At 50.2% G+C, this 15,953-nt stretch overlaps 1 pseudogene; it reads right to left on the bottom strand.

Annotated features, from left to right (window-relative positions):
- Nucleotides 1–1,008: 1,008 nt before the first annotated feature.
- Nucleotides 1,009–2,446, bottom strand: LOC121028067 (ubiquitin-like protein FUBI; annotated as a pseudogene).
- Between the last annotated feature and the right edge of the window lie 13,507 nt (nt 2,447–15,953).

The raw sequence follows: 15,953 nt of genomic DNA, 5'->3' as shown, positions 1-15,953 counted from the left end.
TGAGGAATGTTCCAAGAGAAGCACTCTTGATTTTTAGCCTTCACGGAATTTGCAGATCAGAGATGACCAGGAAAAAATGGACTTGCTTTAAAAAAAAAAAAAAAAAAGGCCATCTGAAAATAAATAAGCAAAGGGTCCGTTCTCCACAGCTTGGAATGTACAGGTACTACTAGGAATTTGAAAAGGATAGGGCACTTCTGCTTTCCTCTGAGGATGTGAATTCATTTCTCCTTCTGGGCCTCAGAGAGCTGACTGAAGATGGTGTCGTGGGAAGTTGCACACCTCCCACTTCAGTCCCGGGGCTGCGGCAGGTCTGCGGACCCGGCCGAGGGGTGCCAGCCCCGTGTGTGGCACCAGAAAGAGCTCCTCACACTCTGGGGCTGGTATTTGTGTCCCAGGGCCCTGGTTGCCTGCTGCCAGCCGTTAGTGGTGACAGCCCACCCAGCCTGGCCAGCTTCCCCCGTTAATGGCGTTAATGGCCTTGGCTTCCACCTCCCTGGAGCGATTCAGCACTGCCCCAGTGTCTCCCTGTTACCTGAACCGTCTCCCTAACACCCCCCACTTCTCTTGGTCTTGCTCTCTTTACTCAGTTTACTGAGTGTGGCCCAGGCCCTGCTCGCCTGAAGGTCTGGGCGGAGGCAGGAAATCAGCATTTTTTCTTTAGCCAATTACAGAGAGGTCTCTGAGGCAGGAGTCGTGCAGCTCAGAGCGAGGAGCCTGATCTAGTAGAGAAGCTTCTGTCCTCACATTTCTTTAATTCTCCCAGCGATCCTCTTGGGCTCAGAAGAGTGAAGTAACTTACCCCTGGTCACACGGCGGTACTCAACTAGATGTGACTCCAAAGCCAGAGCTTGAGCCCACCCCATGTGAGTGAGAGTAGAAGGGTCTCTTCTGCCAGCGGACCATCCAGGGGGGCTGTTGCTGGCACCTGGGAGCCTCCTGCTTTCACATCGCTCTTTTGTGCCCAAGCTCACTGGGTGGGGTTCATAGCAAGGTTACATACACCATCTCAAAGGCTCACTGATGCTCTGGCACATTCTGACATTCTGCTTTCTAATTTTCTGTATTTTGTGATGTTTTGGCATCTCTGGGGCCTTGCAGGCCCAGAGAGGGACAGCCCCTCCCATGGTTACTTTCTAGAAATAGCAGACAACTCGCCTGTGAGCCTACGTTTGATACGCAGACCAACCAATCCGCCCCTCTCCCCCACATTTGCCTCCTTTTATCAGGTTCCTACAGTCAGGACACTGTCCTACCCTAAATCGCCCCAGGGCCAGATACCAGACAACTAGGGCTGCCCCTGGAGCCAGAGCCCCCCGAAATCATCCCAACCAGCCCATCCTGCCTTGCTTGCCTACACACCCTGCCTTGTCCGATCCTTCCAGCAAAAGCCACAATAAAGCCTCTGGCCCATGCCGTCTCCTCATTCCTGACGCTGGTGGCTCCCGGTGAGGCTCGAGCAGCGGTGTGCCCATCCTCTTGGGAACTGTGAGCAACAAGAGTTTTGTTTCTTGTTTTCTGTTTTTTGTTTTCCTGGACTAAGCGGCTTTGCAGGGGAAAGGCAGGATTACGATGGATTTAAGAGCTGGCTTTGGGACCCGTCTTGCCAAAGTTGGGCACAACACTGACAAAGTGCCGGTTTACTGCACCCACCGCTTGGCTCGGCCTGTCTTCCTTATCCCCTGTTCGGCCGCGTTGGGGCTCCGCTTCTTTCTTTCCCATCACGGGCCAGGGAACCATGGCCTCCAGGGAACCTCCACGCATGCGGCCAGCTACTTCCGGGGTGCTCAGAGCCTCCTCTCCACACTGACCTAGGGCAGCCTCATCCTCTAGCAGCGTGCCTGCTGGAAGCACGACTTGATCTTCTGGAGGGACACCCTCCAGCAAGGCCACGCGAGCCTTGATCTGGACACCCATCTCGTGGCCGGTCAACCCAAGGGCGTGTAGCTTCGGGGTGAGGACAAAGAGCTGCATGTCAGTGACTGAACCGTGACCACCAGCGCCGCTTCCACCCAGAATGAGTCAAGAAAGAGTAACAAAGTATTTTTCCTGTGGCAGTCGTCTGATCTGTTGGCCTGAATAAAAACAAGAATCCTGGGTTCATTTGCAAGAAGACATCTTCTTCTGGGCTTAGCCTCCTACCTGGCACTCTCCCTGCCCTCCTCTTCCAGGATAGGGCCCCTCTTCTCCAGTTCCTGCCTCTTCCGCCCCTCCCCTAAAGCCCAAGGCCAGGCCCAGGACGGGATCAAGGACTGGACCTTGACCTCATTTCCTCCATTTCCCTCACTGCAACCCCTGCTGGAATCTACCAAGGCTCTGGGTTCTCAAAGCTGCAGGGCTCCTCCCTAGCTCTCCCGGCCCTAGGGGGTCAGGGGCCACCTTCCAGCCCAGGGCCCCTGGGGCAGCAGCCCCTGTCCTGCTGCCTCCTCCCCCCTGCACACTTCATTTATGCCACCTAAACCATCAGCTCAGTCTCAGTGCCTGCTGGCCTTGTCTTCCTTAGCTGACCAGGTGTAGTTTGGAAGGTCAGTAAGAGTGACAACATGACGCACAGGATACTGGCAACACTGGACAGAGCACGTGACGTGGGCACCTTTTCAGCCTTTTCAATGGTGGAGTCATGGCACAGATGAATTTGGCTGGAAGAGGAGGGGCCGCCGGGGGGGGGCCGGCCGGGCGGGGGGGAGCCGTTGGGTGGAAAAAGGGCTACTGGCGGTGAGGCCTTGAGAGGCAGGCAGAGGGCTCCCTCCGGAGGTCTGAGCAGGATTCAGCCAGGGGTGTGTTGTGGGATCTGCGGAAGCGGCCTGTGCTCCTGGACAGGAGGAAACGGGAGGAGGTGCTGCAGAGATGGGCAACGGAACGGGGCGGGGGTGGAAACGAGAGGGACCTCGCAGAGTTACAGAGTGGGGAACGGATCCTTGTCATGGAGGGGGTGCTTTTGTAGACTTTCTGGAATCTCTGGTTTTAAAAGCAGCATTCGCTGTGCTGAAGGGGTGGCAGGCTGCAGGTTATCTGCTCTCACGGTGCAGTTTCACCTCCTGCTGGGCTTTGTAGAACCTTCTAGGAAACCCCTGACAACACCCCTACAAGGTGAGTGGTGATCCCATTCCAAAGGGCTGGAGATCATGGACTTTGGAGTTGCTCCCAAATAATCACACCCTTGACTCCTTAATTTGTGAATTCCCAAAGGCCTCCTGCCTTATCAAGATTTAGTGATGGTTTGGAATGCAAACAGGAAGGTGCTATCTGAGTAGGAGGGTAGAGGCTTGACCTTGAGGGCTCTGAGGAGCCCTCCTGTGCTGTTTACAGGGACAGGGCTGACAAGTAGCCTCTGGGCACAATGGCCTCTGTGCCTTCCTGCACCAGGCTGACTGGCTGTTGACTCCCATACCTCACGTTCTCCACCTGAGACAACACGGGGGAGTCGGCAGAGCTCCTCCAAAATGAAATTAGAGTTACTTTCTGGGGTGAAAAATAAGAACCAGAACATGATCGAAGACATTGGCCAACCAGAGAAAGCAAATAACATGAGGCATTTGTAGCCAAGAGTGGCGGAAAGACTGGAAACGCCCACACAGCAGTTGGCCGCGTCAGACCAGAACCTCTGGGACACACGGGACGAGCCTTGCCCCAGAAGAGGAGAAAAGCAAGTGTCCTTCCTTTTCTGAGTATCTGCCCTCCTTCTGACACCTGCCAGCTATCCAGGTGTGAAAGCTTCCTGGCAACTTGCTGTCTGTTCATCCCCAACCCAACTCACACTTCAGGAAGAGTGGTCTCTCCCAGATTCCTCCTCAGCCTTGAGTTTTCTCTAACCTCTCTTACCCTGGGCTTGTACTCTCATTATGCACACATTATTCATAATTATTAATTTTCGTTTAGACTTTCCCATTTACAGCAGTTTACATTCACGTTCATGTTCACACAAGAACTGTGTGAGAGGGGCGCCTGGGTGGCTCAGTCGGTTGAGCGTCCGACTTCGGCTCAGGTCATGGTCTCGTGGTCTGTGAGTTCAAGCCCCGCATCAGGCTCTGTGCTGACAGCTCAGAGCCTGGAGCCTATTTCGGATTCTGTGTCTCCCTCTCTCTCTCTGCCCCTCCCCTGTTCATGCTCTGTCCCTCTCTGTCTCAGAAATAAATAAAACATAAAAAGAAAAGAAAAAAAAAGAACTGTGTGAGAATGGCAGATCGGTGGTAGTCGTAGGTATTACCTTTTCTCTGGATAAGGGAACTGAGCCCAGAGGGTTGGGGACTTGCCCAAGGTCGTACAAGGCAGGATCCATATTTTTTTTTTTTTTAGTTTATTTATTTATTTTGAAAGAGAGAAAGTGTGAGTGGGGGAAGGACAGAGAGAGGGAGAGAGAGGATCCCAAGCAGGCTCCACGCTGACGGCACAGAGCCCAACACGGTGCTCGACCTGGGGCTCCAACTCAGGAACCACGAGATCGTGATCTGAACCAAAGTTGGACACTTCGCCGACTGAGCCACCCGGGCACCCCTGCAGGATCCATATTTGAACCTCGTTCTTCTGACCTCTTTCCAGTGCCAAGCTCCATGAGTAAAATTAATGGCATTTTATCTATGTTATCTATTTTGAAATATCTTCACATGTACACCTTTGCCATAGCTGGAATGCCTGCCCACTCACCCAACCCTCTGATCCGCCTATCCTACTCATTCCTCCAACCTCCCAACCTGTTGGAATTCTACTTATCCCTCGAAACGTAGCTTAAATATCACCTCCCCAGTAATGGCTTTCCTCCCGACTCAGGGAAGAGTGACTGTGTCTTCCTTCAGAGTCCGGGACAGGTGCATCTGTGCCTGTGTGCCTAGGACAGGAGTCCACATCCAGTTGCAGGAGAGCCCCAGAGGGAGTGTCTGGGCGTTTAGCTTCTGTTGTAGGAGGCAGGCTCTACCTGCTGTTGAGGGCACACACGACAAGGAATGGCCCCCATCCGGGAGCTGGGCGGCCGAGAGGAATGACAGATGCCCGCCACAGCCCACGTCTCCGGCTGCTTGGCAGCAACAAAGACAATTCTCCTTCTTCTTACACTTTGAAAATGAAAATGCTGTCACCGACACGTTGATGCTACCGCTTGTATAATCAAGAGTGTGCGCGGTCCCCCAGTCTCGCCCCCCCCCCCCGCCCGGGACACCCCCCCGCGTCGGTTATCAGTGCCTACTTCCGCTTCTGGTCCAGGATTTATGGGTGGTGCCCACCCTCTTCTAGACCCTCTAACCCAGCAGTTCACAACCTTCTTCCACCCCAAGGCCTCTTTGTAAAACAAACATTTGGTAACATCCCCTTGACTACCCTGAAAATGAAATTCAGAGGTAAAAATCTAACTATGTCCTCGGTAGTAAAGGGGACATAGGTAACTTAGAAAAAATAAAACTTATTTCAATAAGTAAATACTCAGGCACAACAAATCTAGATGTCATAAGAAAGGGGTCTGACGTTTGCAGCTACATGAATGTAGTCAACCTGCTGTCAGGTAGCTGGCTTCCACCTCGCACTCGATGAGTATGTCAGGACAGTATATTCAAATGTGGAATTATATTACTTCTAACAGAGTTCCATCAAGTGTCATGCCCCCTAGCGGTAGTGCTACGGAGGACCACTGCCTCGGAGCTATCACAGGGCGCCGTTTCCCTCCTTAACACGGTTCTAGACGCCTTTGTGCCTGGCTAATCAGTCAAGTCTGCAGCACAGTATTGGCACCACGTGGGAGCGTGTTAGAAATACAGATTCTCCGGCCCTGCCTCACAACTACTGAATTCAGATCTGCACTTGAATGAGACCTCCAGGTTATATGCATACAAGCTAACGGCTGAGAAGCACCTGCACTCCTGGGGGACATAGTAAGGGAGGGGGTAAGCCAGTCTCACAGAATAAGTCTTCTTCAATATTGCCATCTTGAGGTTCTCTTTACTGGGACTGCCCTAGACCAAGAAGGCATCAGTTCAGAATTTAGCCAGGAACACAGAAACCACTTACAGTACTTCAAGTAGAGAGGATTGAATGCAAGGGATTGATTACGTATGTGATAGAAGAGTTAGATGGGAAGCCAAACAAGTGGAGGTCAGCAGCAACAGGAAGCACGACTGCCCCTACCCTCAAGGGGACAAGGAGAGGAGGTGGGGTTACTGGAACCCAAGATTACCCCGGGGAAGCTGATGTGAGGGAGGAAGCTCATTTGCTGCCAGAGATGTCACCTGAGGCAGGAAGAGGAGAAATGCTTCAACTTCTCCCAGCCTCCTGTCTTCCAGCCTCTCAACGGTGTCTCCCACCGACTCTCAGTGTCTGGCCACACTGAGCCAGAATTCAGCAGGCAAGGGAGGTGTGGAAACATAGCCTTCAGGAAGCAGCCCTTCTGTATCACAGAAGCAGAGCAAGAGAAGAGCAAGAAAGGGATGACTGACCGGCCTGGGACTGGCACAAAAGACAAGAGCTCTCTACCAAAAGAATTACTTTTTTTTTTTTAATTTTTTTAACGTTTATTTATTTTTGAGACAGAGAGAGACAGAGCATGAACGGGGGAGGGTCAGAGAGAGGGAGACACAGAATCGGAAACAGGCTCCAGGCTCCGAGCTGTCAGCACAGAGCCTGACGCGGGGCTCGAACTCACGGACCATGAGATCATGACCTGAGCCGAGGTCGGCCACTCAACCGACTGAGCCACCCAGGCGCCCCAAAAGAATTACTTTTAAAAGAGATACTCTTTCAAGATACTGTCCTCCAGAGTCCTAGAGCTTGCCATTATGATTGGTCCATGAAGTACCCCAGGAAGTCTCAGATACTTCAAGAAGTGGGTCATATGGGTCAAGTGACACAGTTGCTTTCCCTGCAGCTACCAACACTGCGACCCCAACCTCTGCACTGTGTCATGGCAGCATCCCAGCCAGTCTGGGAACCACACAAGTCCTCCCAGTGTGATGCCCACTTCCCGCCCCCCACCCCCAACCATCCCCTGTGGTGCTGCTGGGCCACAGCAACCTTCTGCGCCCGGTCACTGTGGCATGCACATGCCATTAAAGCCACAGCGATCCCCAGTTCCTGCAAAATTCATCACTGACCTTCAGGCTGGGAAACCTTCCCATGGGGGGCCCAGTGCCCTCACCTTCAGAAGTCTCACCTTCTCTGCCAGGAGACTCTCCCTTCCTTTGGTATTTCCCTCTCCATTTTCCTCTTGCAATTTCTTTTTTTTTTTTTTTTCAAATGTTTGCTTTTATATTTCTGAGAAAGAGAGAGAGAGAGAGAGAGAGTGTGAGTGTGTGTCTGTGTACACACATGCAGGCAGGGGTGGGGCAGAGAGGGAGGGGGAGAGGGAATCCCAAGTAGGCTCTGCACTGTCAACACCGAGCCCGATGCAGGGCTCAAGCTCACGAACCTCGAGATCATGACCTGAGCTGAAATCAAGAGTCAGATGCTTAACCTGCTGAGCCACCCAGGTGCCCCTTCCTCCTGCAGTTTAATCAGAAAATCAAAATGAAGAAAACCCTCTTGGCTCCTCATCTGTCCCCTGGCAATTAAGACATTTTCCTTCGGTGGTCAGGAATCTTGGACCATGCCACCCAGTATGGGCAGCAGCTGCTCGTGTTTTACAACCTGCCGTGCACCTTTGGCAGACCTGCTTAATTTTTTTTTCTAATTATAAAAATAATAAGGCACATTTAGAACGTATAGAAAAGTAAAGCAGAAAAAAAAAATCCACCTATAATCCTGCCACCCAGAGGCAGTCCCTATTAACATTTTGATATATTTCCTTTCTAGAGTTTAAATGCATTTTTCTGCAGCTGAGATCATACTTGTATACATAATTTCATGCTCCAATTTTTTTCACTTGTTACAATATTTTCCCGTATCATTAAAACTTGGTTGAAAACATTAACATTTTTTCCATATTAGTTGTTTTAATTACAGAAGTAATACCCGCTCACCGTAAAGAATTAAAACAATTCAGAAATATATCAAGGAAAAGGTAGAAGTTTCCCCCCCCCCCGCCTGTGCCCCCCCCCCCCCCCATGCCTCAGAGGTAAGCCACTTTTAACAGTTTAGTTTTCATCCTTGCAGACCTTTTTGTACACTCACACAAAACAGCTTTTTAACTAATGGCCCCAAACCAGCTTTTTCATGTCACAGCATTGGTGCCCAGGGAACTGCTGCATTTTAAGAAAGCTGCCCAAATAGTTCACGTATAGAAGTGCTAGAATTTACTTTGCCATTCCCCTGTCTATTCCTTCCTTCTTAAATTTTTTTTTTTAACGTTTATTTATTTTTGAGACAGAGAAAGACAGAGCATGAAGGAGGGAGGGTCAGAGAGAGGGAGACACAGAATCTGAAACAGGCTCCAGGCTCTGAGTGGTCAGCACAGAGCCTGACGCGGGGCTCGAACTCACGGGCCGCGAGATCATGACCTGAGCTGAAGTCGGCCGCTCAACCGACTGAGCCACCCAGGCGCCCCTATTCCTTCCTTCTTAAACATGGATAACACTTCTTATAGCGAAGTAAATCCATTCCACTACATCCATACATTTACATAGTCTTTATGATAAATGTGTAAGCCGATACCTTCATTTGTTTTTTGGGTTTTTTTTTTTTAAGTTTGTTCTTGAGAAAGAGTGTGTGGGCATGCAAGCAGGGGAGGGGCAGAGGGAGAGGGAGAGACGGAATCCCAAGCAACCTCCACGCCCAGCAGGTAGCTCTAACCTCCGTACCGTGAGATCATGACCTGAGCCAAAATCAAGAGTCAGACACTTAACCGTTTGAGCCACCCAGGGGCCCCGCCAGTACCTTCATTTGTATATCAGTTGCTGTAGGCACAATTACATGGGTATTTGGGGGCAAAGATGGAGAAAGTTATGACAAAGTTACATCACAGAGCAGGCCCAAGGCCATACAGAATTTGAGAAAGTAATATTCATCTGAACAGATGCCGTATTGTTTCTTCGCATTTCCAGGAAGTGATTCCATAGTCTGGATGTAATGTTGAATATCCATCACCTTCAGTGCTCTCTGGTGATTTTCCAGATGGACAGTGTCCTGGGCTTCACTTCAGAAGAGCCCAGAAAATGCTAGCATCTCAAATTATGCAAGTGAAGGACAGGGGTGGCTTCCTGCATTGCAGAGGCCGATTATGGAGAATGCAGGATTCCACCCCGGGGGTGGGGGTAGGGGTGGGGTGAAGTTGGAAACAGAAAGTCAGCCTTGGCATTACACTCGCCCATAATGAGAACTAAATGGTTTGCCAAAGTCACACATGTAAAAAATAACCGAGTTTACAAGCACCAGGGTAGCCTGGCCTCTGACTTCAGGACATGCCTCACCTCAGGCATACGGATTATAAGAAACCCAAACACAGATGCTCCACAGCTGAGGCAGGGCTTCTGGAGTTTACGGGAGGACAGAGAGAGAGCCTCACGGAGCGGAAACATGCAGTAAGGAGCCCTGCTAGAGGCTCTGCTTAAACATAAAGCTCAAAAATGCAACGGGCCCCCCACCTTCCCTTGTCTGTCTGTTCAGACTGAGGTCTCCGGGCCCACTGCTCAGTGGCTGGTCTGGGCCTCACTAAGATGTCCATGAATTCTGCAGCCAACAGAGCAGGTTGTGGGAGCTCCTTGCCGGGTGTTTCTTTTCTTAGTGGGACCACAAAAATTTCCCTCACATAATTGTCGCTGTATATATTGTACGCCCTACCGTATGTAGGGTGCGGAGCTGTGTATCCCCAGAACCCAGCACGGCATTTGGCATGCAGAGATGCACAAAAATGCCTTTTACAAACTTTTTTTAAAAAAATTTTTTTAGGGGCGCCTGGGTGGCTCGGTCGGTTAAGCGTCCGACTTCGGCTCAGGTCATGATCTCATGGTCCGTGGGTTCGAGCCCCACGTCGGGCTCTGTGCTGACAGCTCAGAGCCTGGAGCCTGCTTCCGATTCTGTGTCTCCCTCTCTCTCTGACCCTCCCCTGTTCATGCTCTGTCTCTCTCTGTCTCAAAAATAAATAAACGTTAAAAAAAAAAAAATTTTTTTTTAACGTTTGTTTATTTGAGAGAGAGAGCACGGAGGGGCAGAGAGAGAGGGAGAGAGAGAGCATCCCGAGCAGGCTCTGCATTGCCAGCACAGAGCCCCGTGCAGGGCTCAGACTCCCAAACTGTGAAACCAAGACCTGAGCCCAAATCAAGAGCTGGACGCCTAACCAACTGAGCTACCCAGGCGCCCCTCAAACCTTAAAGATACTCAAAAGTATCTTTCTGAACAATATAGATGCTCAGTCCTACCTTCTTTGAAATGATTTCACGTCATCGCACTCACAGGAAACATTTATGGCACGCTCAAGTAAACTGGAGGGGATTTGGGGACATCTGTGTGGGGCTTGATGGAAAAAGTAATTATGTTTTCTTTATATTAAAGAAGTATAAAAGTAAAATATAAAGTCATTAGAGAACATGTTAAAGAGTGAATTTGTATAAAATTTTCCAAATAAAATATTTTCAAGTTTTTAATGAGAAACTTGAGCTTGTTTCCATGAACATACTTAAAAATTTTTTTATAATATATTTAACTTCATATATTCACAATATTATAAAAATTAAATAACGAGATATTTTATGAAATAATTACATTGATAGTGAGCTATTTTACATTCCTGTTTTCTTACTAGGTCTGGTGTGTATTTTCACTTGTAAGTGAAATGCAGCACACCTGTATTCAGACCAGCCACACAGTTCAAGGGCTCGGTGGCCACATGTGGCCAGTGGCCGCCCGACTGCACAGCACTGCTCTGTAGTGAGGGTAATAAATACAGCACAGGCATAATTCTTTTAAACCTCTTTTTTAAGATTTTATTATTTTTTTAAATGTTTATTTGACAGGGAGAGGTCAGGGGGCAGCTGGGGCACAGAGAGAGGGAAACAGAATCCGAAGCAGGCTCCAGGCTGTGAGCTGTCGGCACAGAGCTCGACATGGAGCTCAAACCCATGAACCGCGAGATCGTGACCTGAGCTGAAGTTGGACAGTTAACCGCCCGAGCCACCCAGGCGCCCCCAGATTTTATTGTATTTTTAAGTGATATCTATACCCAGCGTGGGGCTAGAACTCACAACTCTGAGATCAAGAGTCATATGCTCCACCCACGGAGCCAGCCAGGCACCCCTTTTAAAACTTTTTTATATGACTCGCAATAAATAATTGCCAATGGAGATTTTAAGATAATGATCTATTCAAGTCCTTGGTAATCACCACCAATGAGAAATTTTGCCCAAGTAGGAGATAAAAAAATTTTAAGTGTTTTTATCACCCTTCAAATTTTTACAGCAGTTGAAATTATCTTTAAAGAGTTTAACAGCTCTTATGGAAATTTCTTGTGATAAGGCAAAGGATTTCAAACCCGTCAAACTTTTTTCACACCAACTATTTCAAGAGAATGCTGATGGTCTCGTTAGTAGAACATGCACGTGTCGTTAGAGCAACACCCATGCCCCCTAGCTTGGATACCACTTTGTAGGCACATGGGGAGGTGCCTGCATGGGGGAGGACAGTGAGCTGGGACCCAGCCTGATGCAGCCCCTCCATCAGCCGCCTTCTCCCCGCACCAGCAACCCCCCCCCCCCATCCATTCTCCACTGCCTTAGCTGAACACCGGGCTCCCGGGACACTAGACAGAAACCCAGCAGTTCCTCCGGCCCTTGCTCCACCTTGCGCACAGCTCGAGCATTTGCGACATGGGGCATCCAGTGACAGATGTCACTCATTTTTCTCTCTCATACCAGCCCCTCCCCACCCCATCCTGTTAGAGCCACGCTCTGAGGAGCCCAGATGCTGCTGCTCACAGCTAGAAGTGAATGCCCACATGGCTTGCCCACTCCCGACCCGTCACCTCCACGGACTGAGATATTGGTGGACTGAGACAGTCGGGAGGGTCTGGTGTAAGAGACCCTGCACGGCATCCGTTGCCTGCTTCCTTCTTGCTAACAACGTCCTGCCACTTTACGCCTCTGTGCTCTTGGGCAAGTTATCTAACCTACGTGGACTTTACTTTTCTCTTTTTTATTGTTTTTATTTAATGTTGATTTTTTTTTTTTTTTTGAGAGCAAGAGGGAGGGGGCAGACCGAGGAGACAGAGAATCCCAAGCAGGTGCCGAACTGTCAGCGCAGAGCCCAGCGTGGGGCTCGAACTAACCAACCGTGAGATCACAACCTGAGCCAAAACCAAGAGTCGGACGCCTAACCGACTGAGCGACTGAGCCACCCGGGTGCCTAGTTTTTCTCTTTTTTAAAACCAGTTTTACTGAGGCGACATAAAAGTCACCCATTTAAGGTGGACAGTTGAGCGGTCTTGAGTATATTCACGAGGTTGGGCAAAGGCTTCAGTTTCTTGTCTGTAAACCGAGATAATCGTATATAACCGCGTAAGACTGTTGCGAGGCGGAAAGGAGATCGTGAATCTAAAGCGCCTGGTACATCGCGAGGCCGGGGGTAAACTCTGACTTAGCGGTAACTGTTATTGTGATGACAACGGTAATGGTAAGGAGGAGGACAGGGGAGGAGGGAGCGGCCCAGGATTCCCACCCTGAGCGAGGGATGCCGGCCACAGCTGCAGCCCGGGGGTGTGCTGCGGGGCTTTGTGGAATTTGGGCAACCCCAGCTCTTCCTGTTCCTCCCGCGCCCACACGGAGCCAACAGCCTCCTCCAGAGGTGCTCGCAGCCACCTCGGTGTGGGAAGGGGATGCGACAGCTGCTCAACAGCTGCACGGGCTGCCACACAATTTAAGGCAGGAAGTGGAGAGAAATGCCATTTCTTCCAGAGAAGGGATCGGAGAGGAATTCAGGTCGGCAAGAACAGTCACTGCCTTGACTGACGTTTCATCGACAGCTACCTGGTTTCAACTGGCTCCGACCTTTTTTTTTTTTTTTTTCCAGAAAAGTATTACCCTGGGGCGCCCGGCTGGCTCAGTGGGTGGAGCATGGGACTCTCGGTCTCACGGTTGTGAGTTCAGGCCCCACGTTGGGTGTGGAGATGACTTAAAAAGAAAATCTTTTCCTAAAACGTTTTACTCTCAAGATTATCGTAGTGAAAGTAATGTTTATTGTTAATTTTTTTTTTTTTTTTTTTTTTTTTTTTTTGTATAATCACCTCTCCAGAGGTAGTCAGTATTAAAAGTTTGGACTCGATACTTTTAGACTATTTATTTATTAAATATAAAAATGGAGTCATGAGATAGTACTGTTTTGCAACTCACTTTTTTCACTTAAGAATATATCCTGACAGGTGTCTGGGTAGCTCAGTCAGTTGAGTGTCAGACTCTTGATTTCGGCTCCGGTCATGATCCTGGGGTCGTGAGATCAAGCCCTGAATTGGGCTCCTCATTGAGCATGAGCCTACTTAAAATTCATTTTCCCTCTCTCTCTCTCTCTCTCTCTCTCTCTGCCCTTCTCCCCCCCTCGCACTCTTTCTCTCCAAATAATAATAATAATAACAATAATAATAATAATAATATATCCTATCACTCTACGTTAGTAAACAAAGGTTTTTTTATTTAAAAAATTTTTCCTTAATGTTTATTTTTGAGAGAGAGAGACAGAGTGCAAGTTGGGGAGGGGCAGAGAGAGGGAGACACAGAATCCAAAGCAGGCTCCAGGCTCTGAGCTTTCGGCACAGAGCCCGATGCAGGGCTCAATCTCGTGAACTGCAAGATCATGACAGGAGCCGGAGTGAGACGCTCAACCAACTGAGCCACGTGGCTGCCCCAACAAATAAGTTTTAACAACTATATAGTGTTCTTTGGTGTAGATGTTCCCCGGTTTATTTATCAAATCCCCAATAGATAGGCACTGAGATTGTTTCACCCTTCTATAAAATTATTATTATTGCAGCGGCTGCTGCGGTGCACCATCCACGTCCCGCCTTGAGGAGGGAGGCACTCACACCCTCAGCCGCTGGGCGTTGGCCTGCTCTGTCCCTGTCTCGACTGGTCCTGAGCCTGTGCTGTCTCCCATACAGTGCACGACCAGTCAATGTGTGTGTGGAAAGCAGAGGACAGAGGCCTGGCCCCTTTGGCCTCAATGGCGTAACTCCAAGGGCCGTTGCACCTCCAGAACTTGCTGTGGGATTAGGTGAAGACTCATTGCAACTGCACGGAACCTTAACATCTCCCTCTATTCAGTCCTGCTTCCCTCCTTCTTTACAGGCATCGTTCTAAGAGAATGTCCGATTAAACCTCTGTTTTCTGGGTAAGCTCGGATGAATGGAAATGTAAAAGTTTTTTAAAGTAACGTTTCCCCGCCCCCCAAGCGGGGGGTACTAGAATTCCTCTTAAGAAAGGAGGTGTCAGGGGCGCCTGGGTGGCGCAGTCGGTTAAGCGTCCGACTTCAGCCAGGTCACGATCTCGCGGTCTGGGAGTTCGAGCCCCGCGTTAGGCTCTGGGCTGATGGCTCAGAGCCTGGAGCCTGTTTCCGATTCTGTGTCTCCCTCTCTCTCTGCCCCTCCCCCGTTCATGCTCTGTCTCTCCCTGTCCCAAAAATAAATAAAAACGTTGAAAAAAAATTCAAAAAAAAAAAAAAAAAAAGAAAGGAGGTGTCAGAAGGCTCCTGGGTGGCTCAGTCGGTTGAGTGTCCCCTTTCGGCTCAGGTAATAATCTTGGGGTCTCTGGGTTCAAGCCCCGCTTTGGGCTCTGTGCTGATGGCTCAGAGCCTAAAGCCTGCTTCAGATTCTGTGTGTGTGTCTCTCTCCGCCCCTCCCCTGCTCATGCTCTCTCTCTCTCTCTCTCTCAAAAATAAATAAACGTTTAAAAAAATTTAAAAGAAAGAAAGAAAGAAAGAAAGAAAGAAAGAAAGAAAGAAAAAGAAAGAAAAAGAAAGGAGGTGTTGGGCGCCTGGGTGGCTCAGTTGGTTAAGCATCCGACTCTTGATTTTTGTTCAGGTCAGGATCTCACTGCCGTGGGATCGAGCCCCACCAGGTCCATGCTGAGTGTGGAGCTTGCTTAAGATTGTCTCTGCCTCTCTCTGTGCTCCTCCCCTGCTCATGTGTGCCCTTTCTCTCTCAGAGCAAACAAACAAGCAAGTAAATAAATAAGAATATTAAAAAAGGAAGAAAGAAAGCAGGAAAGAAAGAAGAAAGGAAAGAGAGAGGAAGGAAGGAAGGAAGGAAGGAAGGAAGGAAGGAAGGAAGGGTCTTTTGAGGAGAAAACCTTTGGAGTCTCCGGGGTCGGTGTGACCTGTGAGTGGAACTGGCAGGGAGGGGAGGGGCGGGGAGGGCGAGCTGTTGTGCACGAAGCAGAGGAAGGAATTCCGGCCTTGGCTCCTGTAGACAGGAGACCAGTGAGGAGAGGAGGGTCAAGGGGACCCACGAAAGACATGGAGCGGAGCCAGAACGGTGGCAGGAAGCCAGCCCTGGTGGGAAAGGGCAAAGGACTTCCGACAGGTGACGACACTGGGCGGCCTCCTCGCCTCCCCTCTGAGGTCGGCTGCAAACTCAGCAGTGCTAACCAGCTCTGGGGGCGTGGTCTGCTTCGTGGCGGCCGAAGGAGCCGAGTTTCCCCGAGACCCCTGGACGTTTGACAGTGCACGTAAGGACACAGGCGTCCGCGGCACAGAGGGGGCCGTGTGCGTGGAGTCCCGGCTCCCGGAGGCCGTGGGACGCGGCGGAAACGCCGGCCTCGGAGACGCCCCGGCCGGGTTCTTCTGCTCCAAGCAGGTGTGGCTTCAGCGGACGGTTCGTCCAGGCGGGTCAGCAGGTCCCAGGGGAACCCGAGAAAGAAATGCACCATTTTCTGCCACCTCTCTCGCTTTGGAACCCAGGACGCAAAGGCCCGGGAGCTCAAAGCGGCACAGGGCATGGTGACTGCTAAACGGGGCTGTTACCAGTGAAGGTGGGGGAAAGGATGCCCTGTCCCGGGCTTCCTGTGGGGATCTTACTTAGAACGACTTCACAGGTTCAGTGAACCAGTTCAGATACTGTAGTC

The sequence above is a fragment of the Herpailurus yagouaroundi genome, unplaced genomic scaffold (genome assembly GCF_014898765.1).
Source record: "Herpailurus yagouaroundi ecotype Mexico unplaced genomic scaffold, PumYag 100, whole genome shotgun sequence".
NCBI lineage: Eukaryota > Metazoa > Chordata > Mammalia > Carnivora > Felidae > Herpailurus > Herpailurus yagouaroundi.
This window is presented reverse-complemented; position numbering and strand designations above follow the sequence as displayed.